General features: G+C 40.6%; 1 long non-coding RNA gene across 1 annotated transcript; it reads right to left on the reverse strand.

The window, feature by feature from the left end:
- Positions 1-3,944: 3,944 nt before the first annotated feature.
- LOC307198849 lies at positions 3,945-26,816 on the reverse strand. The gene is made up of 3 exons (XR_013831705.1): positions 26,654-26,816; positions 21,675-21,798; positions 3,945-3,964 (listed from the first exon to the last, which is right to left on the reverse strand). It is a non-coding gene; the product is annotated as an uncharacterized lncRNA (long non-coding RNA).
- Between the last annotated feature and the right edge of the window lie 394 nt (positions 26,817-27,210).

A 27,210-nucleotide genomic window follows, 5' to 3' on the forward strand; every position in this document is an offset into this window, starting at 1 on the left:
TCCCCCTTGAGGTATTATGACCATCTTCTCTGTAAAATATGAACATATTTGATATGTGAACAGTGTATGTATTTCTTTGTTTCCTTCCTTAAGTAGTATCCTAGCATAACTTAATTGTTCCTAGCTGAAATGATGAAACTTAACATTTAGGCATAAAGTACCATGTACGGAAAGATCTTCCACCTGGAGCCAATCTACAAATTCTTACTCTTTCTGGGGAAAAAAAGTTATTTAGGCATATGTATGGCCTTAGAATCCCAAGGCCAAGAAAAAAGACTTTCTTGGCTATATTCAAAATAATTTTATTCACCCTCAGCTAGGCAAACCTAGAGGAAGATTAGGAGATAAGTTGCCCACATTTATCATCATACATTCAATCAATACACTCACTAGACATTTCCCCTGACACTCTATTAAACGAACCCCCTCTACGAGGAAGATAAAACTCTAAATAGAAAATAAGTAGACAGTGATGAACAGCAATATTATCCTTGCCTACAATTTAAGTTCCTAAGACTTTGGTAAACTTTTGAATCCTCTCTGCTCTGGACATAAAACTGCATTTCCTTGTTCTCTGGGGAATATAATTTGGATAACTTGCTCTCTCACTGGAGTTTTATATTATAGGGCAGAAGAATGACTCCTATACTTACAGAATGAGTAGCAATGGCCTAGGATTGCCATAAATATTGGCAATATGACCCTACAAAATAAGGAACCAGGTTGCAGCTGAGGTCCATCTTCTTGATTTCAGGGCACTGACCTGGATATGCATGGGTAAATTTGAGGGTCCTTACATTAAGGGAAGTGTATTAATCAGGGTTCTCCAGAGAAACAGAACCAACAGGAGAACCAATGCAAATCTATAGCCAGTTCTGCTAACCAAAAGTGGCCCACCAGATGCTCAAATTCATATGCATATAGGAAAAGAGATTTATTAGAAGGAATTGGCTCATGCAATCATGGAGGCTGAGAAGTCCCACAATCTCCCATTTATAAGCTCGAGACCCAGGAAAGCCAGTGGTGTGGTTCCAGTCTGAGTCTGAAGGCCCGAGAACCAGGAGAACCAATGGTATAAATTCTAGTCCAAGTCTGAAGGACCAAGAACCAGAGGGCTAATGGTTTTAAGTTCCAGTTCGAGTCTGAAGGCCTGAGAACCAAGAGCTCCAAGGATATAAGTCCCAGTCAAAGAGCAGAAGGCTAATGTCTCAGCTCAGTAGTCAGGCCCTCAATGGATTAAATGATGCCCATCCACACTGGGGAGAGCCATCTGCTTTACTCAGTCTACTGACTCAAATGCTAATCTCATCTAGAAACAACCTCACAGACACACCCAGAAATAATCTTTAGCCAAATATCTGGGCACCCCATATCCCAGTCAAAATAACACATAAAACTGACCACCACAGTTAGGAAACTAATATGTACTGACATCTACTAATGTGCCAGGCACTGTTCTCTGTGCTTTAACATATGTAATTGATCCCACATAACTGAAAGCTTCAGGAAGGTATGGACCATGTCTCTTGCTGAGCATTACATTCCTAGCATTCAACATAGTTCATAAGCTCACGGTGAATATTTACCAAATGAAGAGGTGAATGAAAGGACCTCATGGAATTCTCAAAACAACCCTGCCAAGCAGAAAAGGTAGAGCATATCCTCATTTTACAGATGAAGAAACTGGGGCTCAGTGAGTTTGAGAAGATTGTATTTCATTAGAGCTTAGAAATGCTGTCTAGTTATCTAAGCATGTTACCAAATAACGAGGGTAAAGCACAATTCTTATTGCCTAATAAAAAACATTTTAAACACTAGAACAAGCTCATGAAATCTAACATCCCGACTTTTGTTCAATAAGCTGACACCATCCCCACCCCCAACTCAGAACACTCTCTCTCTGGATGGGGTGAGAGAATAGCTTTCTGTTTTTAAGCAAAAGACTGAAGACACTTTATCAATTTACTCACACAATGACATCAGATGTGAGGATCATGTATGACATCTTTGAAGAAGTTGACTGTACTATATGACAGTGTTGTGTTTACCCCAACACTTTTGAATGAGATAGCAGCTATCACTGATACCATTTTACAGATAAGGAAAACACAACCAACGAGCTATTAAGTAATTTAAAGCAGTGAGTAGAATCTGGAATTCTTCAATCCCAGTCTTTCTGCCACATTATAAATAACCTGCTAGTATTGGGTTGGCCCAAAGGTCGTTCGGGTTTTCCATAGCATCTTACAAAAATCCGAACGAACTTTGTGGCCAGCCTGATACATCTCCGTAGAAGTCTCGACTGAGCCTAAATGACTGTGGAATTATTTTTGTCTGACTCACACAGTGTTATTAAAAAATTACAAATTAAAACTCAAGAGATATCCTATACTAATCTGAATTTCTGACTACTTTTAAAAACCCCAAAGATCTGGTAATGCCAAGTGGACTACTATGACAACACCGTCTTCCTTTTACAACACTTTTACATTGTGGTAAAATATATGTAACAAGAAATTGACCATTTTAACCATTTTTAAGTGTAATTCAGTGACATTAAGTACATTCACAATGTTGTGTAATTGTCACCACTATCCATTTCCAGAACTTTTTCATCATCCCAAATGGAAACTCTGTACCCATTAAACAATAATTCCTCATTCCCTCTCTTTCCCACAGTCCCTGATAACCTCTATTCTACTTTCACTCTCTACGAATTTGCCTATTTTAGGTACCTCATGTAAGTGGAATCATACATACTTACCTTATGTGTCTGACTTATTTGACTTAGCACAATGTTTTCAGGGTTTATCCATGTTATAACGTGTATCAGAATTTCATTCATTTTTAAGACAAAAATATCCCATTGGATGTATATACCACATTTTGTTTATCCATTTACCTGTTGATAGACACTTAGGTGGTTTCCATTTTTTGGTTACTGGGAACAATACTGCTATGAACATTGGTTACAAGTATCCGAGTCTCTGCTTTCAGTTCTTTTGGTATATTTCTAGAGGTGGAGTTGCTCAGTCATATGGTAACTCTTTGTATTCCAGTAGGGAATATTGGTGGAACTATTTTAAATTCTCTAATGTCTAAAAACGTCTTTATTCTATCCTCACATTTGATTGGTAGTTTACCTGGGAACAAAATTCTGGGTTGCAAATCATTTCCCTTCTGGATATTGAGGCATTGCTTCATTTGCTCTAAGCTTCCAATTTCATTATGGAGAAGTCTGATGCCATTGGGATTTCCAACCCATTATATAGGATCTGGTTTTCCTCCCTGTAACGTATTTTTTAGGCTTTTTTTTTTTTTTTAAAGATTTTTTTGGTGATGGTACATGCTACCCACAGTGTCTCTGTTTTATTTTATTTATTTTTTTTTGGCCGCACTGTGCAGCATGCGGGAATCCTAGTTCCCTGACCAGGGATCAAACCCATGCCCCCTGCACTGGCAGCGCGGCGTGTTAACCACTGGACCGCCAGGGAAGTCCCTTTTTAGGCTTTTTAAAATATATATATATTTAAGAACAGTTTCAGGTTTACAGCAAAATTAAGGGGAAGGTACAGAGATTTCCCATATACCTCCTGTGCTTACACATGCATAGCCTCCCCGGTTATCAACATCCCCACAAGAATGGTTCATTTTTTTTTTTACTTATTTTATTTTTGGCTGTTTTGGGTCTTTGTAGCGGTGTGCGGGCTTCTAATTGCGGTGGCTTCTCTTGTCGCAGAGCACTGGCTTCTCTTGTTGCGAAGCACAGGCTCTAGGTGCACAGGCTTCAGTAGTTGTGGCACGCAGGTCTCAGTAGTTGTGGCTCATGGGCTGTAGAGCGCAGGCTCAGTATTTGTGCCACATGGGCTTAGTTTGCTCTGCAGCATGTGGGATCTTCCTTAACCAGGGATTGAACCTGTGTCTGCTGCACTGGAGAGTGGTTCATTTGTTACAACCGATGAACCTACGTTGACACATCATAATCATCCGAAGTCCACAGTTTACATTAGGGTTCACTCTTGGTGTCGTACATTCTATGGGTCTGGACAAACGTATAATGAATGACATGTATCCATCATCACGGTATCATAATGGAACATTTTCACTGCTCTAAAATTCCTCTCTGCTCTGCCTATTCATCTCCCCTTCCCCCTCCCCTCCAACCCTGGCAACCACTGATCTTCTGAATTGAACCTCCTGAATTGATCCTCTTATTATTCTATCTTTTCTCTCATATCCTCCATCTCTTTGTCTTACTTTCTGGGAGATTTCTTCAACTCTGTCTTCAAACCCTTCTGTTGAATTTGCTTCCCAACTTTTAATTTCCAAGAACTATTTCTTTCTTTTCTTTTAATATTTATTTATTTATTATGTTTTTTGGCTGCGCCGGGTCTTAGCTGAGGCCTGCGGGATCTTCATTGAGGCACGTGGACTTCTTAGTTGCAGCTGCGGCATGCATGCAGGATCTAGTTCCCCAACCAGGGATCGAACCCGGGTCCCCCCGCATTGGGAGTGCAGAGTCTTAACTATTGGACCACCAGGGAAGTCCCCTCCAAGAACTATGTCTTGTTCTCTGTCCCATTTTTAAGGCATCTCATTCTTATTTTACGAATATAATATATTGGTTCCTCTCCCTAACACTTTTGTTAATCATTGTTAAGTTTTCTTTCTACTCCCTGAAACTTTTATTTCCATTTCCTTATCCCCCAACCCCACACCCCAACCTGCATTGTTTGGTCTGTCTTTCATATCAGAGGCTTTCCTCCATTGTCTGGTTCTCTGGCTGTCTGTTCATACTAAAGAATATGGCAATAATAAGCTAATTGGAAATACTAGGTTCCAGAGAAGATTGGTGCCTGGAGAGCTTCATCACAAGGGGGTGAGTCTTCAAGCTGGCTTTGTCACTGATGGACCTATAAATGCTAGTATCTGTAGATCTTTTTTTCTGGGGCTGTTTAGTTTCTGCAGAGAAGAATCCTTTCCCACCAGGATGATTACAGGGAGAAGAGAGGTATAAGTCTGACTACTAACATCCTAAGCACTTATCTAGGTGAAGGTTGCAAGGATCCAGACCAATGTTGAAAGCTTCAGAGCACCACAAAATTACTAAGCTTAGAAGAGTTGATAGAACTCTTTTTTCTTTTCCTTTTTCTCAGTATATATTCTTACTCAGCATTGAAAATTTTAGAAGCTAAAATAACTCCACTGCATATTTTAAACAGGGGAACAGGTTGGCCTTTTGTCACAATAAAGCAAACTATTCCTGGAAAAAAAAAAAAAAAAGCCTGCTTTTTCTGAAGTTTGCCAGTTCGGATGTTTTTCATGCCCCAGAAACTGCTGGTAACAGCCCAGCATGGTAGGGGGAAGAGAAAGTCTGTATCTGTCTGTGTATGTTGAAACTCTGAATCTCAGCCAAGACATGAAGTCATGTTAGGGTCTACAACTTGGAAGTAAAAGTTTAGAACATCACTAAGTTGTTAACAGATGAACTGGATTCCATCCTATTGTGTTCACAAACAAATGTCTACACTATTGTGCTAAGAGGTTAGAGAAATGCAGATGGAGGCTGAGGTTTCACTCGCTGCTGCCAACCACAATATATGTTCTAGAAAACAGAAAGGAATGGGTGTTTGAAGGGCAGAATGAAAGCAGATCTAAGTAATGTCAAAGTAAACACACCTGCAACCAAGTAATTACTCAGCAATATGAAAATACTGCCTGTACAATATAGTCCAAATCAAAAAGAGCTTGGATCTTGATTTCTGTATCTTAACAAAGCTAATAATGAGAGATGCTTGCTTTATCAGAAGTTAGATCAACATTTTTTTTAACGTATCTAAGATTTTGGAAAAGTCAGCAAATCTTATGTTCTGTCTTTCAAAATTTAAAGACTGAGAATGAGTTTCTAGAGAGAGAAATTAGATCTGGGTATGCTTAGGAAAAGTAGAGTATTTCACTATTCTCTCTTGGGTTACTCCAAACTCCAATATTTTGTTAAGGATCAGAAAAATGCTACAATCTGAGTCTTTTATTCTAAGGTGGTCCAAGTGGTTTAAACAGTGTTTAATCAAAATCTTATTCTTTTGAGACATGTGCCCCATTTAACTCCTAGAATACTGTTGGCACAGGGTTTTCATGCCACCCCCTCTTCAGATCACTGAAAGCCAGCTTCCTGGAAATTTATTTTCAGTTAACAATTAAAGATACATACAAAAATTTATGTACAAGGAAAATGCAAAAAATTGGAGGCTACCTAAATATCCAGCTGTTAGGGATTGAAAATGGGGGCTTCATCTAAACTTAGAAGAAAAAAAAAAAGTCTGTTAGCTTGCCAGAGTTTGACTTATTGTGTTTATGTGTTTACTGCCTATATGTAATAAGTTTAAATGACAGCAAAAGCATATAAAAATATCTGGGAATAAAATGAAACCCCAGTTGACCCTAGATGTCTGGTTTACATAATGCCAAGAATCTGAGATTGTTTGACAATACACACTGTATTGTCATACATACTGTATGACATAAATACTGTAAAGTACACAGATCTTAAATGTACAGCTAGATGAACGTTTATACATGTATATATATATATGCATGTAACCACCATCTAGATCTAGATATACAATATTTCCAGTACCCAGGACTTCCCTGGTGGTCCAGTGGCTAAGACTCCGTGCTCCCAATGCAGGGGCCCGAGTTTGATTCCTGGTCAGGGAACTAGGTCCCACATGCCGTAACTAAAAGATCCCACATGCTGCAACTTACAAGATCCTGCGTGCGGCAACAAAGATCCCGCAGGCAGCAATAAAGATTCCACGTGCTGCAACCAAGACCCGACGCAGCCAAATAAATAAATAAATAAACATTAAAAAAATTATTTCCAGCATCCAAGGAGGATTCCTCCTGCCATTCATACCATCATTCAAATCCCAACCCGAGTCCTGCCCTAGGTAAGCTCTATTCTGACTATCCGGAGTTTTTAAAAACACTGGTCAGGGACTTCTCTGACAGCTCAGTGGTTAAGAATCTGCCTGCCAGGCTTCCCTGGTGGCGCAGTTGTTGAGAATCTGCCTGCCAATGCAGGGGACACGGGTTCAAGCCCTGGTCTGGGAAGATCCCACATGCCGCAGAGCAAGTAGGCCCATGAGCCACAACTACTGAGCCTGCGCGTCTGGAGCCTGTGCCCCACAACAAGACAGGCCGCAACGGTGAAAGGCCCGCGCACTGCGATGAAGAGTTGGCCCCTGCTTGCCGCAACTAAAGAAAGCCCTTGCACAGAAACGAAGACCGAACACAACCATAAATAAATAAATAAATAAATAAATTTTTAAAAAGCAGTTTCTTTAAAAAAAAGAATTTGCCTGCCAATGCAGGAGACATGGGTTCGAACCCTGGCCCAGGAAGATTCTGCGTGCTGGAAAGCCCGTGTGCAGCAACAAAGACCCAACGGAGCCAAAAATAAAATAAATAAATAAATTTATTAAGAAAAAATAAAGAAATAATGTAAAATACATGGTTAATACAAAAAGTCTTAAAAATACTCATGGCTTTTGGTCCAGTTATTCTGTATCTAAAAATTTATTCTGAGGAATATTTAAAGATAATGTGCAAAGATTCACCTACAAGGAGTAAAAAATTGGAAATGAACTAAATGCCCCCAAATGGGAGAATGTTTAAATAAATTATAGTACATTTATACAATGGAATATCATGTAATCCTTAGAAATGAAGCTATTGAAGTAAATTTATAAACAGAGAACCACATTGAAGACATGATAAATTTGAAAAGTAAGTTACAAATAGTGTATACAGTAGTATCCCATCTTGGGCAGTAAAAGGCTCTGGACCCTACCACACAGTCTGTGAGGTCTTGAATAAGTTATTAAATATCTCCAAGCCTCAGAGTAAATTATCTTACATTTATTTGTAAAGATAATAATAGCGAAAATCGCATAGTGTTATTATGAAAATTACATCACATTTGACACATTTGTGCATTTTGTTAGCTATGAATAATACAATTTATTAATATTAATTAGCTATTATTAATATATTCATATACTAACATATACAGATCTTCCTTGACTTACAGTGGGATTGTGACCCAATAAACCCATTGTAAGTTGAAAATATCTTTAAGTCAAAAATTCATTTAATACACCTAACCTACCAAACATCCTAACTCAGCCTAGCCTACCTTAAACGTGCTCAGAACACTGACATTAGCCTATAGCTGGGGAAAATCATCTAACACAAAGCCCATTTTATAATAAAGTGTTGAATATCTCATGTAGTTTATTGAATACTGTACTGAAAGTGAAAAACCGAATGGTTATGTGAGTACAGAATGGTTGTAAAGTCGGTTGTTTACCCTGGTGATTGTGTGACTCGCTGCCACTGCCCAGCATCACGAGAGGTATGGGACCACATATCACCAGCCCAGGAGATCAAAATTCAAGATCCTAAGTATGCTTTCTACTCAATGTGTATCACTTTTGTACCACCATAAAGTTGAAAAATCAAAACTCGAACCATAGTGAGTCAGGGACTATCTGTACTTACATCTTAATTGTTAACACAACAATTGCATGTTATTTATGTAATTTCTGGGTTTAACATTTTTAAATGATATCTAAATATTTTCTCCATATAATGGCAGAAATATTGCCCTTGAAGCCCTAATCCATGTATTCTTTTTCTTCTCACCTACTGTTTCTATAAATTTTGGCTTATTTTAGTCTGTCAATAAATCTTAGTGAAAATTTACACATATAAAACCATCCTGAAGATTGCAATAACTTACAACATAAAGATTAAGCTAAACATTAATTTGTCTTTTAGAAAATAATAAACATACCTAGAAGGGATTAAGAGTTCATATAATTTCTTCTAGTTCAAGACCTTTATTTTATAAAAAGATGAGGGAACTGTGGTTCAATTACTTAACGTTATTTGTAAGTGACAGAGCTGGGGCTTGAACCTGGTTTTGTTGACTACATCCTCAGCTCTGTTTTCTGAAAGCAGGCATCTAGCAATTACATGTAATAAAGTATTCAATTAAATGTTGTTAAATGATAAATAAGAAAATTGCTCAGCTTCTTAGGAAATAAGGTGAATAAAAATAACTCTGGACAGCTAAAAATAAGCAACATTACTAAGCAAACTTTTTCATCTGTCGTTATTTTCTTTGCTTATACAATTTAGAGGCACAATGACCCCAGTGGAGGCAGTACATTAAAAAAAATTTTTTTTTTTTCAACTAAAAAACCCCAAAATTCAACTAAAACACACCATATGATAGATAGTTCATTGTCCTTTTGGAGATTCCCCCCCCCCCCCCCCCCGCCCCCGCCAAGGGTCACCAATAAGGTCTTTTATTGGCCAATTACATTTTAAAGTCTCCCCTTCCAATCCTCTCACAGATTTATTTATCCTACAAATGTAACACATACCTTTACAACTTAAACAATTTTTGTGTCCTTTTGAAGGTTTTCTTCAGTCTCAGTCATCTTTTGTTCTTTCTTACAATTTAACAATTGTCTTTCAAATTATCTAATCAGTGGGCTATTTGTACAGTCTTTTCATTTTCATTCTGTTCTTTCTAAGAGTAATTCTTCTCCATAGCTTGACTAATCGTTTTCTTGCTTATGCAAATGTCATATTTAATTCTGACCATTTTCATTATTTTTAATGCCTTTTCAATTGCCTCTTTCCTTAATTTCCAAATTGACTCTCCATGTTTTTTTCTGAATATCTGTCATTTACCTACATTCTTAAATTATTACATCCCTTATAAATCTGAGTAATTACACAATTTTTCACCCATTGATAAAGTGCTTTGAAATGTGCTAGATTTTGAGTACCTCCCCATATTAAGAGATTTAAATAGTCTATTTATACGTCATCTATACTTTATAATAGCAATTCTCCATATACAGTTGAAGAAACCAGGGTTTTTGTTTTTTTTTTCTATGTAGTTAATTCCCATCTCATGAATTTCATATCTACAAACAACTACCCTATCCCTGTACACCAAAACTCATCGGAAGCTCTAAGTGAAAACACTGAATCCTTCACAGAAGCAAAGGAGGGGTGAGGCTGTGAGAAACAGGAATGGTTAGAAGAACTAATTGTCCTAGAGGAAACTTGCTACCAAATATCTTCTTCCACATTTTTAAAAACTCCAATGATCTCTTCCCAGGAAAATTAAGGGCTGTTAATCATAGATACCGTACAGTTGACCATGAGTTTGACAGCTTCCTAATACCTAGCAGAGACATCAGGACTAAAGTCAGGATCTGAAACTCTGTGTCCAAGAAAAAAGAAAACCTCCCATCATCTTTCTTTCCCTTCTTGTTCCTCTTTTTTTTTTTCCTCATCCCTTCCTTTCCTTGTTTTTCTTCCTCTTCTCTCTTGTACCTTGTCACTCCTTTATCTCAGGACTCAGAACTAAGGCTGATTCTAGCAGAATTACTGTGAAGGTAGAGTTTTAATAGTTAAACAGAACTTTGTGGGCCACTTTTGAAATTTATCCACCACTTAGCACACTGCTGCTGTGGGAAAGTATTTCCCAGTTACAAAGACAAACAAAGAAAACAATTAGTGAACAAAAAGAAGGAACACAAACTTACTTGTAAATGGCAAACTGACTTTTTTGTTTGTTTTTCAGGCTTAGACCTTGTATTTTATTTCCAAGTTCTTGCTCTTCCCAGCTGAATATTTATGCTTTACACTTCTTCAAAATCAGGTAAGTCTTTCAGTAAATGCTTTGGAATTTCACTCAAATCTGCTTCTGTGTGGGGTGCGCTGTAGTTACTCTTCTCTTTCTTACTCTTGTCATTGAATCTGATTTGACTGTCTTCTGGACTGTTCTCCTTTAGCCAAATTCATTGTGCAGTCAATTTTGGCCTCCTTGCTGTGGCCTCTCCCGTCGTGGAGCACAGGCTCCGGACGCACAGGCCCAGTGGCCATGGCTCACGGGCCCAGCCGCTCCGCGGCATGTGGGATCTTCCCGGACGGGGACACGAAGCCGTGTCCCCTGCATCGGCAGGCGGACTCTCAACCACTGCGCCTCCGTTTTTATTGCATGGTTCACTCTTGTACTCCTTGTGTTCCCACTGCTGCACATCAGTCCTTGTCATGGCCTTCTTCGGGGCACACAAGTCCAATCCTCTTGTCATATCCATATGAATAATTTTATGTCCACTCATTATCTCTTTAGTACTTTGAAATGACATCTCTGTCCTCTGCTAACCACCTTATTTTTCTTTTAACATATATTAATTTTTAAGATATTTCACTTTCTCCTGCCATCATCTCATTTTATGAAAGGGGTATACCTGAAAGAGGTTCTTTTTCTCTTTGGTGGTTAAAGTTAACATTTCTCTCTCTGGCGATTTTTAAATACACCAACAGACTCTATTGTACTCTTTCTCCATCCTCACTTTCTTCCCTCCCTTCCTTTCTTATCTTTATCCTCAACTCTTTTTTTTCTTGTTTTTGGGTCTCCTCCACACAGTGATCTCTCTTTTTTGTCCCTATCATTTTGAAGAAAACTTTTCATGCACCCACACATGTTTTCCACCAGAGTTTTGGTCCTTACTGGTGTCAGGACAGCACCAGCTCTTTCCTCCAGAACTACACATTCTAAGATACATGACTGCCACTTGAAACATTCTGCAAATCTGCCTTTGCTTGTGTTAATGTGCTACCCCAGAATGTCTTACTCTATCTGTACTGTCAAGCCTAGACAAGAACGTTAAGATCTTGGGCCACTGAAAGCTCAGATAGGTGTTAGCATCTTTCCCCAGCTGTTCATGCCTTGCTTGAGCAGGATATGGATGGTGACTTCTTCCACGGAACGCATGCCCATCAGTAATTCTGAGGTTTGCATTAGCTTTTAGGCTGTAAAATGATAGCCTCTTGGGGCTAACAGAAAATGAGAAAGGTCAAGGACTAGGGAAGTATGCAATGGTTTTTTTGTTCATTTAAATGCCAAGATGGGGATTTCCCTGGTGGTCCAGTGGTAAAGAATCTGCCCTACAATGCAGGGGACGTGGGATCAATCCCTGGTCAGGGAACTAAGATCCTACATGTCTTGGGGCAACTAAGCCTGCGTGCCACAACTACTGAGCTCACACGCCTCATCTAGAGAGCCTGTGTGCCACAAACTACAGAGCCCACGCACTCAGGAACCTGCGCGCCACAACTACAGAGCCCACGCACCCTGGAGCCTGCATACCACAACTGGAGAGAAAACCCACGTGCCACTAGAGAGAGGCCCGCGTGCTGCAACGAAAGATCCCGCATGCCTCAACGAAGATCCCGTGTGCCGCAACTAAGACCCAATGCAGCCAAAAATAAATAAATAAAACAATAAAAAAAATCTAAAAAAACCATTAAAAATTATAAATAAATAAATAAATATGCTTCCTCTTAAAAAAAATAAATGCCAAGATGGGAAAAGGCAAGACTTTTATTTTCCTATATTAAGGTTGACTGTGTGGTGGAGATGGGAAGTTGGGGAATCATGTACATTCAGAATACGACAGCCAGGATGGTACAGAGAGGCATAATTTCCTGTTTGGATCTCTTCTCTAGCAATAAACGGTCTTTTTGTCTTTGACTCTCAGGTGTAGTTTATAATGGCCTTTGCTTTCTATTTAAATAACACTATGACTCAATAGTGTATTACCAAAGATGATTGCCACTAAAGTCTTCACCTCACTGTACACTCAAGTACAGTTTAATTACATCCCAGTACGATACTTCATGTTGATAGGTCTTAGTTATGGTTATTTTATTCCTAATTAGCACATTAATTTAGGCTTTTATATTTCACATGCACTTGTATTCCTTTTAAAAGTTCTTTTTCCCCTCTATTCAAAGCAAATGAGGCATTATGTGTTTGCATTGTATTTATTAAGCACACATCATGTGCATTTCATATTCATTATATATCGAGTGACTAGCAAATTGCCTGGCACATTCCTTTTTAAAAAAAAACTTTATTGAGATATAATTCACATACCATACAGCTCACCCATTTAAAGCGTATGATTCAGGGACTTCCCTGGTGGTATAGTGGTAAAAAATCCGCCTTATAAGGCAGGGGACGCGGGTTCTATCCCTGGTCAGAGAACTAAGATCCCCGACCACACCGGGTCAACTAAGCCTGTGTGCCACAACTACTGAGCTCACGCACCTCAACTAGAGCCCAGGTGCCACAAACTACAGAGCCCACACACTCTGGAACCTGTGCACCACAACTAGAGAGGGAAAACCCGCATGCCACAGCTACAGAGAAGCCCGCACGCCACAACAAAGAGCCCGCGTGCCACAAAGAAAGATCCCATGTGCCTCAATGAAGATCCCATGTGCCGCAACTAAGACCTGACGTGGCCAAATAAATAAATAAATCTTAAAAAATAAAAATAAAAAATAAAGTGTATGGTTCAGTGGCTTTTCATATATTCACAGAGCTGTGCAACCATCACCACAGTCAATTTTAGAACAATTTCATCACTCCATAAAAGAAACCCCATACTCCTTAGCTGTCACCTCCCAAACTCCTTCCCCATCTCCCTTCCAGCCCCAACCAACTACTAATCTAGTTGCTGTCTCTACTGACGACTATTCTGAACATATAAATGGAATCATATAATATGTGGTCTTTTGTGACTGGTTTCTTTCATTTAGTACAATGTTTTCAAGGTTCATCCATATTGTAACATGTACCAATAGTTCATTCCTTTTCATTGCCAGATAATATTCCGTTATAGGGATATATCACATGTTTTTGATCCGTTCATTAGATAATGGACATTTCAGTTATTTCTGCTTTCTGGCTATTATGAATAATGCTTCTATGAATACTCATACAAGTTTTTTTGCAGGTATATGTTTTCATTTCTCTTGGGTGTATACTTAGGAGTGGAATTGCTAATTCCTATGATAACTCTATGTTTAACCTTTTGAGGAACTACCAGACTGCTTTCCAAAGCAGCTGCATCATTTTACATTCCCGCTAGCAGTGTATGAAGGTTCCCATTTCTCCACATCTTCACCAATACTTTTTTTTTTTTTTTTTTGCGTTATGTGGGCCTCTCACTGTCGTGGCCTCTCTCGTTGCGGAGCACAGGCTCCAGACGCGCAGGCTCAGCGGCCGTGGCTCACGGGCCCAGCCGCTCTGCAGCATGTGGGATCTTCCCGGACCGGGTCACGAAGCCGTGTCCCCTGCATCGGCAGGTGGACTCTCAACCACTGCGCCACCAGGGAAGCCCTTCACCAATACTTTTTTTTTTTTTTTGCGGTATGCGGGCCTCTCACTGTTGTGGCCTCTCCCGTTGCAGAGCACAAGCTCCGGACGCGCAGGCTCAGCAGCCATGGCTCACGGGCCCAGCCGCTCCGCGGCATGTGGAATCTTCCCGGACCGGGGCATGACCCCGTGTCCCCTGCATCGGCAGGCGGACTCTCAACCACTGCGCGACCAGGGAAGCCCTCACCAATACTTTTTATTATCTTTTTGTTTATAGCCAATCTAGTGGATGTGTCATGGTATCTGTGGTTTTGATTTGCATTTCCCTGATGGCTAATGATACTGAATATCTTATCAAGTGCTTACTGGACATTTGTATACCTTTGGAGAAATGTCTACTTAGATCCTTACTTTGTGTCTGGTACATTTTATATACTCATTAAATTTTTCAAATACTTAGATGAATTGTGAAATTTAATTACCATGGAAACCAAGTTAAATAGATTTTATTATGTCAGTTTTGTAGACAAGGATTAGAAGGTGAAATGATTTACCTAAGGCCACATTGAAGGTCAGCTGCTTATTTAGGCCTTTGGATTCACTCTCTCTACTACCGGGGCCAAAATGCTTTGGGCAATGGCCCTACCATATATCTGCAAAGAACACAGTCGCTGTGAGTAAGGGCCTCTGATGATGGCTACTTTACATCTTCCCACAAGTCCCACAAAAGCCTGCAAATCAGAATACTTGTACTTGGCCTTGAATTAATCTATCTGTTCAGTACACTTCATTCTTATAGAGTTAATTTGTTACTTGTCTTTTATTTGGTTATTTTTTCCAGGCACATTTTAGGTGACTTACAAACTGACTTAGCCCATTTCAGAGATGACTCAAAGAGAACAGCTAAGTCCCGTTTTCCTTTACTTTCAACATTTGTAGGAAGACCATTCCTAGAGATGTCAAAGGTCATGTAGAAAACTATATTTATTTCCTGACCAAAGAGGAAAATTATTGGCATTCATATCAATCCAAACATTCAATGTATGTTTTAAAACTGCATACATGGGCTTCCCTGGTGGCGCAGTGGTTGAGAGTCCGCCTGCCGATGCAGAGGACGCGGGTTCGTGCCCCGGTCCGGGAAGATCCCACATGCCGCGGAGCGGCTGGGCCCGTGAGCCATGGCCGCTGAGCCTGCGCGTCCGGAGCCTGTGCTCCATGACGGGAGAGGCCACAACAGTGAGAGGCCCGCGTACCGCAAAAAAAAAAAAAAAAAAAAAAAAAAAAAAAAAAAAAAAAAAAAACTGCATACATTATGAATTTCTTAATTCATAATGTGCCCAGCCTTGTAAAGGAAAAGAGTACTCTTTCAAGGTTATCTTTGTAAAGCTAATTTCTTTGGCAAATCCCATCTAACGCCCCCTAATACTGATGAATCATTTCTAGCTCACCCCTTCACCCTCCTGTGTGTTGCTTCCTCTTCCTACTGAAGTTCCAGGGTTTTTCCCTGATAAGTTATGGAGTTTGCTGCAACCAGTGCCGAGTCTGGTCAGCAGCAGCCCTGTTCATTGCCACAGAAGTGGCACCACAATGTTGCATGTTTTCTGCCCTGCTGCCTGCCCACGGAGGCTGAACTGTACAGATGTGGAGCAGCCTTGGAAATCTGCCAATGTAAATGAATGAAGACTCTCATCATTTGTCCACACTGCACCACTGACTCAGGTGTTGAACTCAATCCAGGTCTGATTTTACTTCCTCTGGCTTTTCACTAAATATGAAATGACTGCAATAGATTTTTTGTGTACTGAAATGCTCCTCTCTCACTAGGGACTGGCTATGTAGGAATGGGTTCTTTTCATAGACCTGAGGTGTGTTATTAGAGATTTTTGTTTCTCCCAGATGCATTAAAGTTGCTTTAGTCAAAATGAAACTGAGCCTCATTCTGGGCCAAGCGTAATGAAAGCGATTTAATATCAGCGCACATAGGACACCGAGGGTGTTAGTTTTCTGTGGGAAGATGCTAGTGTGTGAAGTGCACTGTTCCAGGGAATAGTGTTAGGTGATATTTTAGCTACTGATTCAGAGCCAGAATCCTAGGAACCCTAGGATCACAAAACTGGCAAGTCTTAGAAGTGGCCAGTACGTCAGAGGCCACCTCACCCAACCTCTCATCCACTGAAACACTGTCTCCATTGTGGCCCTAAGGGACGGCCACCCAGCATCCACAGAAATACTTCAGGTGATGGGGACTTCCCTTCTTACAAGTGGGTCTGTTTCACTGCTGGAAACTTCTGGTCCTTAGAATGTTCTTCCTTAACCTGAGATTCTCAGAATGCTGTCAGACTTTCTTTTCAAACGAGGTCTTTTATTCCAACAATAATATTGTCAGAAAAGAAATCTGTACAAAAGATAAATCATTAAACTTTCCACTTTAAAACGTTCCATGGGTGGTGAAATGGCAAAAATCCCAAAAGCTAACTCCCAGACCAACCATAAACCAATCCCTCTACCACATTCAATCTCTGGAATTTAAAGATGCTGAAATTACACATTCTGAGCTCTTGTGTTATGGAATGTGTGTGCTCTAGATTCTCAGTCTAGAGAATCTTAGATTGTCTTAAGCTGAAGTTTTTAAAAGTTGTGTCAGAATTAATAGTAACAGAATTTATGTTATAGACTAGAAATTTAATAGAAAACATTTTGAAAATGAGTTTAAAATTCCTAATTCACCGTAGTTTGGGCTAATTAGTCTTGCTTTGTTCTTTGACAATATTTTAGTTTATTTTTGCTTTTTACAGAAACTTTACCTTGATTTCAGCAAAATTCATGTACAGATTAGATTGGTAGATGATAGAATATATCTTTCTCTTTGTATTTTTTTTAGTTGCAGAAGATTCTGAGAGAGAATTCAATACCCCTTCCTAAACAAATTGTTTCGAATGATTCTTAATTTCTGGCATGAGGTTGCTCCTGCCTCTTACTTCTACAGCAACAGTGAAATTGCATTTAAAATACTTTTTTCAAAGTAGCTGTTTTTTTTTTTTTTTTTACCATGCTACTGTGTCTGTTTTCCCTTTGAATTTGAGAGCGTCATTGGAAGTTTTGGGGTCGCTCTTAGAGGAGGGCCTTGGGAATCACAGACTGCAGCATGCAAGGGCACTTCTGAGATGGTGTGCCCATGCGTGCTGGTTTGTCATGCAGACATATTGTCCAGTTTGACCGGACAATTTGTCCTAGCAAAAATGTCCCGTTTTTTAAAATAATAAATTATATGGTCTCCATTTTCAGAGCTCATTTAGTCCAATATTCTCATCGTAGAAAGGCAAGAATTGAAGACTGGGTAAATTCAATGACCTTCACAAGATCTCCCACAGCAAGCTGGTGATTGAGCAGGGCCAGGAGTCTACCACTCCCGCCTGCAATAATGACAATAGTTCTTTCACCAAAGCAAGGTCCCGCCTTTCCAAATGAGTGTTTGATTTCTGGGGGACACCTTGTGAGGCCCTACAAGCCAGATCGCATCAGCAAGCTATAAAAGCAGCAATTACAGTGATGGGAGCTAACAGCCACGTCTGCCCTAGACACTCCTTACTTCTGAAGAACAGTGTCAGATCATGCCTGTTTTTCCCTTCCAGTCTTCCTGAGCCAGTTTCTTTCACATGAAAGAAACTTTTTTATTTTACAAACTTTCAGCCGTCACGGCTCCCATTTGAATCACCTCCAAGGTCTTCACATCTCTCTTTACTACGTAACTCATGTCAGAAAATACACTCTTCTAAAGGTGTGCCTAAATTTTTTTTTTTTTTGGTAAAAGTTAAAAAGAAAAACTGGCTGATGATATTAGGTTTAAGAGATGAACAACAGTGGCCAGAAGACAAGGTGTGAATGAGCAAGGATAACGGAAATGATGGCAGGCTTAGGCTTTGAGACAGAGTGTTAATGGCTCACTTGCCCTGAGGTCCCTAGTGTGAAGTGAAAAGGTCCTCGTGTCAGTAATAGGGCAGAAGGTCTCATTTAATTAAACAAATTCTAGCCTTCAAAGCAAAAGCCTAAAAAGAAATCACTTCTCTTTGCTGATAGTTTCTTCCTCTTTGCCCTGACTTGGATTAATAACCAGCTTGATCTTTGCTATAACATTTACACTTATATACACAATTCTTGCGACTAATAGGGAAAGCAGGAAACTTCCTTCAACATATCCTTACTGTGTGTTTAGCCAGCCATTTGAGGCTGTTTCCCAAGGCTGCAGGGAGGACATGTCAGTGGAGTGGACACCAACAAAGGTGGGATGCAGGACTTTCCCTGCTGCCAAAAGCTATCGCTAGGACCCAAAGTGTCCTACAATATTGCAAGCATTGCTCACAGACTTGAAAGAGTGGTATGTGCGTGTCACAGGCCTCTTTATTTTTCCAAATCCGTTCAAATACAAGATTTGTATATATTTAGGGGGCTCAGTTGTTTAAATGATCACTGGGGATTACAAGAATTCTGGAGCCTCCAAACCCCTGCTGGGTCACTAACTTACTGGCTGTTGTGAGGGTAAATTTTTTCAGCTGCCCAACACTTCCATTGCCAGGAAAAATAAGCACAGAGTTGGCTTCTTTTCTGGGATGTAATTAGGATTAAACTTCCCAACTGGTGGCAGAATAAATAGTAAATTACATGTGCCTTTGTGCTTGCCATTTGCTCTGTCTGCAAAGCCTTTCACCCCCCATCACTTCCCATCAGTTAAGACCAAGTTCTTGACACTGCCTCTTGATTTCCCCAGGTGGAAGTTATCAATCCCTCTCCTGAAATTCTACAGCACTTTATCTCTACCTAATGTTTATGACCTTATAACCTGTATGCCTTATTTCTCTAACTGAAAAAAAGCTTTGAGAGAAGTCTGTTTCATGCATCTTCATGCCCCTCAAAAAGCTAATGTTTTGCTGGGCATATAGTAGGTACCTAGTAAATATGTGTTGAATAAATGGTTGATAAATTGAAAATTCTTTATAATAAGAGTGAGAGATGAATATTCCTTATTTCCTCTGAGTTGTGTTTTTCTTTTTAAATCTTGTTGATACATAAAGGGGAATTCAAAGGAACTTTCCCTTAGGTGTCTTCACAGGCCAGGGCTGCTGGTGGTTGTCATATGAAAACTACACACAATTCAGTTATTTGAGGTCGTGTAGACAGCTTCCCATTCACCCTGAAAACATAACTAATCCAAGGTGTGTATAGCTTGCAGATGTAAGATCTGAAAGACGCTCATAAGCCCTCTCATGTAGTAAGCAGAAAAATGACATTACATGCGTTGTAATATTTTGCACGATACTTTTTACCTGTTCCTTCTTGTTTTACTATTTTGTCAGTCTTTTAGGTAAGACTAGCATTTTTACCCTAATTGGACAATGACATCATAATGCACTAATCTGTTAACCTATGTTCACAAATCATTTAATTACCACTGCTGGCTTTGCTGTGCTGTTATTATTCAGATATGGGAGTAAATGATTCAATAGCTAACAGGAAGAAACTCATTATTTTCTGGGAAATGTTGTTATTTTCAGTGTTTTAAAACACTTTAATTAAAACTTAAAACAAAACACTTTAATCAGAACTTTTAAGAAATCTGACATTGCTCTTATAACCATAGTAAATAAATAAAGTATTCATTGCTGTAATGTGGACAATTATTTGGGGACCAAATAATAGCTCCTGAATTTCACAATGAATAGGTTTCTCAAAAAAAAAAGATAAATTTTTCTTTTTTTTTTTATGCCAATTCACAATCTCCTATGATGGTGTAATTTATAAAATGCAGCTTCTAATATTGTTTTGTGAAACACTTTGATGGCTGGGGATAAAAACAGCAATCTCCTTCCTATTTGATGCTGCTGTATACTGTCCTCAAACTTTCTTCATCTTCTAGTACTAATTCCATTTGGTAAGCACCCTAGGTCACTGCCACATCCTGGGAGCCACAGGTACTTTTGGGTTCTTTCCTTGGCTTCTTGATGAGTAGCGAAACCAGGCTGCCAGGTGCAAACGCCCACCAGATTTCACAACTGCTTCTCCTGATAGTTTGTATTCAGGATCAATAATATCATTATGCATTTATGTGCAAACATCAAAATTACTCTAAGCAATTACATTCCTACCTTCCCTGTACTCCCCCAATAAATAACATATCCTAAGGAAGGGGATGCCTGTCCTATTAGTAAGAGATATCTGTGTGAACCCTGTAGTAAGAGATACCTATGTGAACCTTGTAATATAGTATTGACTCATACTGTTGCCATTTATCACATAGCATATGCATGCTCAGATTGTTATTTATCTTTTAGAATCTTGTCATTTCTCCTCTAGGACACTGAATTTCTCCAGGGCTGAGACTGTGCCCCCTACCTCTTGGAATCTCTGTATTACCCAGAAATGCATGTGCATATGCTTATAGGCTTTCTAAGGGTTGTTTGTGATTGGCGAGCAATAAAAGTGATTTAGTGAAAAAAGTAACCTTTTCCCTTGTAACTCAGGGTATGGGTAAAATTGTTCCTATCTTCCTGTTGTGCCCAAATACTCTCTCTCTAAGCTTTCCTTGAGACTTTCAGGCGGCATTGCATGCTTCCTCGGAGTGAAAACTCACTCTTCAACGACAGAAAAAGACAGCAAGTGAACACTAACCCAAGGTGTAGAAATGCAGACTTTCCCTATGTCCCTTCTGTTAAGATTAAAGAAAAGCTGATCCGGTGGTACTTTTGCATTCCTCTTTTATCTTCTATCAGTCCGCAGCTTTGCCCATACTTACTTTTCTGACAGCTTGCATCTTCATTTCCCCCAGAAGAGCCAGTGAAATGATATCAGCAGATAGAGTTGAAGAGAACTGTCTAACTCTTAAAGATTTTGATGGGAAGGCTCTCTAACAACCTGTCTGTCATCAATGGCATTAGGCCTAACCTTTGATAACAACAGCAGGGAATGGTGCTGTGATTCCACCTGACAAAAAAGGCACAGAGACCAGGATGCCCTACCAAAAGCAAAGCTGGGGCAGCGTGGAGGTACAGGGAATGGCGTGGCTGCCCACCATCACTAATGAGGTGCTGGTATTTCAGGCAAGTCTAAATACCTGTCAGTTATTGTGGGAGTAACTGACACCCTGGAACAGTACTTGGAAACGGCTTTAAATGATGCTTTTTTTAAATTCATGAGCCACAGGGACTTCCCTTGTGGTCCAGTGGGTAATAAGACTCCACGCTCCCAATGCAGGGGTCCCAGGTTCGATCCCTGGTTGGGGAACTAGATCCCGCATACATGCCACAACTAAAGATCCCGCATGGTGCAACTAAGACCCAGTGCAGCTAAATAAATAAATAAATAAAATTCATGAGCCACAGCATACCATAAGGGGACACTACCTTTCCTGTTTTGGTCACCTTACCTGAGCTTTTGAAGAGGAAGCTGATGCCCGTGGCTGGTGAAATGACCTCATCAGAGGATCCCAACAACCCGATCTGGCGTCTCTTGCATCCGCTTCTTCTCCACGAGCTCCTCCTCCCAGGATCCTAATTTGAGGCCAAAAAATGGTATCAAAATATTTGACCCATCTCTTTCTTAGTAAGGGAATGTTAAAATAACAGGAGACAGCTTTTACCTGGCCCCTAAACACAATAAAATTACTGCTTCAGCTGGTAAGATCTAGTATTCCTCTCTTTTTTCAGTAAAAGATAAATTCAGACGAAAAATTATTCTGGGCGTTATGAGGTAAGGTGAGGTAAGGAACAGTCAGGATTCTTTATTTATTCTTATTTATTTATGTAGTGGGGTTCTGACAATCTCCTGATTACCTCTTTCAATGTCATAAGCTGATCTGGGGCCCTTGCAATTAGCTCTTATCTTTGAAAATGCTTATGTTTGGAAACTTTTCACAGATTAACTGAATTAGCTAGAGAATTTGCTTAATCTCTTGGTCTCAATTCAACTGAAAAATCTGCTTGCCACCAAAGAATTTCCCTCTAATCTACAAATTCGTCTGCCAGTGGCAACAGGGAAAGTCACTTGTGGTAGAGGGACTGAGATTCAGTCCACTATCTGAATACTTAGAGAGGGGTGACAGTTAAAATGCACATTCCCAGGCCCCACCCTGGGTTTCTGAATCAGCGTTCTAGTTTGGGTTCTGGCAAAAGCAGAACCTTAGACAAGGATTTGGGTGTCAGATGTTTATTTGAGAGGTGATCCCAGCAGTGTACTGGTGGGGGTCTGGGGAAGCGAGACAGGGAAGGAAAAAAACCAGTAAAAAGTATATTAATGAGAGAGTTATCACTGTGGGCAAGTGGAACTCAACCCCGAGGGGACCTGAGAGGCTGCTAGGCACACACTTCAGAATTTTCCCACCCGTAAGAGAGGAACTTGGAGTATTTATTCACCAGCTCCCATTCCTCATTGGTCAAAGGTTGCCCTTGGGAGCATTAACTCCCTGACACTTCTGGCCTGCCTCGTGGGTGCACACAGCATGCTTCTGTGACTAGAGAAAGCCATCAGTCAGAGAATCACAGAGGTATTGAGACCCGAAGCTGTCTGTGTGCATGGAACTGGTCACAGAAGCTGCTGATAAAAGAGAGGATATGGGCAGGGCACCAACAACATCTCTGACAATCAGAATCTCTGGACGTGGGGCTTGGGAATCTGCACTTTTAACTCCAGATGATTCTAATATTCATACAAGTTTGAGAACCACTGCTCTAAAGGGCAATCTGATCAGGTTACCCCCATGCTCTACTACCTTCAGAGAATCCAAAGTCTTTAGTATTGCACTGGGTCCTCCAGGGCCTGGCTTATTCCAACCTCTATAGCTACATCTTCTACTCCACATTTTCCTCCCCAAACTCTGGATCCAGCCATCAGATTGCTTGTAATTACCTGAAAACCAGGCTGTTTTACATTTTTGTGCTCATAATGTTTCAGCTGCAAGTAACAGAAAACGTGACCAACAGTGACTAAAACAAACAAGGATTTTTTTTTTAACATCTTTATTGGAGTATAATTGCTTTACAATGGTGTGTTAGTTTCTGCTTTATAACAGAGTGAATCAGCTATACATGTACATATATCCCCATATCCCCTCCCTCTTGGTTCTCCCTCCCACCCTCCCTATCCCACTCCTCTAGGTGGACACAAAGCACTGAGCTGATCTCCCTGTGCTATGCGGCTGCTTCCCACTAGCTATCTATTTTACGTTTGGTAGTGTATATATGTCCATGCCACTCTCTCACTTAGTCCCAGCTTCCCCTTCCCCTCCCCGTGTCCTCAAATCCATCCTTTTTTTTTTAATGCAGCAGGAAGTCTGGAGATGGGCTGCTGCTGACACTGGTTCCACTGCTCAGTAAAGTCAGGACAGGAGACTTTATTCTTTTAGATTTGCCTTCATGGTTGCAAGAGGCTGCTGCAGCTCCAGGTATCATGTTTGTGTTCGAGTCAGGAAGGGGCGGCACCCACTAAACAAAAGCTTTCCCAGAAGAACCAGCAGAGTTCACTTAATGCTTCATTGGCCAGAACTGTGCCACACAACTACCCAAACTGGCAAGGAGATAAGTAAATATTTAGCTATTCTAGGCTCTGTAGAGGAGGCGGAAAGGCAGATGAGGGTTAGAAAACTGGAAATGGGTTTAGCTTAGCCCCTTCTCATCCTGTTTGCCTGGGGGATGCCTATTTTACTTTCAAGACTCATTTTTCCCCACTAATATGTTATTTTGAAAATTTTCAAACTTTCAGAAAAATTGAAAGCATTGTACAGTGTACAACTGCATACCTGCTACCTAAATTCTACAACTGACATTTTACTGTATTTTCTTTAACACATCTCCATTCATCTATGCATTCTTCTATCCTTCTGTCTTATTTTTTGGATGCAATTCAAAGTAAGTTGCAGATATCGGTACACCTCCCCCCCAAATACTTCATCATGTATATCATTATCTAGAATTCAATTTTTGCTTAGAGTTCTTTTTTAGGTAAATCTACAAGCAAGGAAATGCACAAATCTTGTGTACCACTCGATGAGTTTTGAAAAATGCATATAACTGTATAACCCAACCCCTAGTCAAGGGAAGTGGCACCCACCCCGCTCAAAGGCGACCACTGTTCTGATTTTTTCATAGATTAGTCTTGCTTGTTCTAGAACTTCATATAAATGGACTCAAATAGTATATACCCTTTCATATAAAACCTGAGACACTCTGAGATGCTTAAAAATCGACTCCTCTGAACACCTTTTGTGCACAGACTTTTGAAATAGCAACTGTAACATTTTTTTAACTTATTGTTTATCCATTTATCTTTCCCTTGTAATATGTGATTTTTTTCAAGGGCAAAGATCTTTTCTATTCATCTTTATATTCTTAGCACAGCTTCTACAGACATTTAATAAATGTCTGGTGAATGAGCTAATGAAGGAATGGATGAAAGTTACTGGGTCGTAGTAGCTTAGTAGCAAATTTCAGTTCATTTCCCTTCTTCTTGTGTAGCCCTTATCCCATTTCATTAGAGTCAGCTGTGTGGACATCTGTCTTCCCCACTAGATGCGTCCAGCTCAGGCAGGGCTATACCTTAGTCACTTTTGCAGCCTAGTGCTCAGCACAGTACTTGGCAAATTGTGTACACTGTTTTGAAGGTATGTATGAGTAATGTGACAGTTTGTTGTGTGGCTCTAATGATTCTCCTTTCTCATTAACAAGGGGATCCAAGAACCTTTACTGAGAATGGAACGATGAGGTGACGCTTTGTTTTCCACGGACCAGAGCTCCACAATCTGTGGAGTTATGCACAGCTATGTGAAGCATATGTGCTACGTGAGCATGTGCACAGCTATGCACAGCTATGCTGTGTGAAGCAGGCAGAGTGGGTCTTTGCCCAGCCTTGACCACGACCATCCATTTACTTGCAGGCTACAAACCCATGCAGTGATAATGCATGCCAACGTGTTAACTGATCACTGAGTTGGGGCTGGTAGGGGCTCCCAGTGTGGTTTGCATTTGAATTGGGGAATCTGGATCTCTCATACTCTGTGGGAGGGGCATGCCCTGCCGTACTTTCAGGCAATTTGCGTTTCTCCCCAATCCAGGTCCTACCCCTGGATTGCCTGTTAAGAGAAGGTACCATTCCCCATTGCCCCTGGCTGCCAGGGCCCGCTTGGTAGAGCTTCTTCATTCCATCCTAGATTCTTCGCTTCATGGAGTAAATACATCACAAAGTGAAATGCTTCTCAGGAAAGACAGCTCTCTCCAAAAGGAGACTGCGTTTTCAGCACCATCTTGTGCCTTCCCCCAGCCCCTCATATATTAGTAGCAGCAGCAGTAGCAGTTTTCCTGGCTACTCCTTATCAGATTGGTTCCTCCCTCCCCAAGCACTATGCCCCCTTCTGTCTATTTTTGTTTTTACTACCCCTTTTGGAGCCAAGGTCCAGATTAGACCAGTGTGGGCTGATCTTGTCTTTTATACCAGCAGGGATACATTAGCTTATTGACAGAACCTGGGTCCTGCATAAGAAAATGGTCCTGGAGCCGGTGGTAGTGACCTGAATATCAGACCTCAGTCCCAGCCCTGACTTTGCCATTGACCCTCTGTGTTATTTTGGGTAAGTCATTTTCATGCTCAGGGCCTTGGTTTCCCCATCTAGGCAAAGCCCTAGATTCCATCTAAAATTACTGCCAGGTCTAAAACTGCATGAGCTATTCAAGAGTCAGGTTCAATTTGAGATGTCAAATTTAGGTTCCACATGAAAAAGGCCTCAGCTGGCCGATCAATAAGGATTCCAAAGAAGTCATTTTTCACCTGTGAGTCCTTCATTCCTCATTATCTTCCCTAATCATCTCATCTCTAGGGCCGGCCCTGGGCCGACAGATCTGTCCAGCTGCAGTTCTCTTGTTCTTCTGGATGGGCAGCAAACACTAGAGGAGGCAAGCCCAGCTTGGTTTGGCCTGGCGCAGAGAGGGATGGAAGTATTAATCAACACAGAAGTGGCTGCTGGCAGGAGATCAGAAGGCTTTGTCCAGGTTCGTCGAGTGAAGAGAACGGCCACGGACTGAGGCGGTGTGTTAGGAAAGGTACAGAGCATGAAGGCATTCATTTGGGGGCAGCCACCACAGTATGCTCTATGCAGGGACACAGTGACTGGAACACCTTGTCTGTACTAATGAAGCATGCAGCACCATGTGTTTTGTGTTAATGCAGAAGGCTACCTAATGGATTAACTTGGACAGCTTGTCTTCTCCAAATGAACGAAGTGGTGACTGTAAATGGAGGCCAGAGTGTTAGCCTGCTTTGGGAGGGGAAGCCAACAAGGACAGAAACACAGAGGCCTCACTCATACAGCTTACTGGAATCCCCTTCCCCAAACTACAGCTCAGACACAGAGCTGCTCACCTGTCACACACCATCCGTCTGTTTCCAGACTACGGTTCTTCATTAGGGGAGGTATTTTGGATGCACGTCACATCCCGTTCCTGATAACAGCATATCTTCTTCACTATCTACTGCATAAAGCGACTTCATAAGGAACATTTCAAAAGCTACAGTGCAAAGGGAAAAGTGGTTTTCAATGTGAAATGCAGTATAGGAAAGAATTGAAAGAGGAAGTCAAGCATTAATCTTTATCGAAGCATCTCAACCATTTCTTTACTGCATGTTGTTATTAAGCACAAATGTACCTGGTGGCTTATGGAAACCTGATAGACGGACATTTAGGTGATTAAAAAGGGATAAAGACAGAGGCATTTATGCCTTCTCCAAAAGGACTCCTCACTTTACTGAAGATTGCCTTCAGGAGTTCTCTTTTAAAAAATAGCAGCTTCTCGGAGCACTTAGAACACGATCTGATTTACACATCTCAGTTGATTCTGTTCTAGCTTAACTTTAAACCTTCTTCCTAGAGGCAGGAGAAATGCCTGTCTCTCTCTCCCTCTCTCTCTCTCCATCTATTC

This window comes from Stenella coeruleoalba (assembly GCF_951394435.1).
Source record: "Stenella coeruleoalba genome assembly, chromosome: 15".
NCBI lineage: Eukaryota > Metazoa > Chordata > Mammalia > Artiodactyla > Delphinidae > Stenella > Stenella coeruleoalba.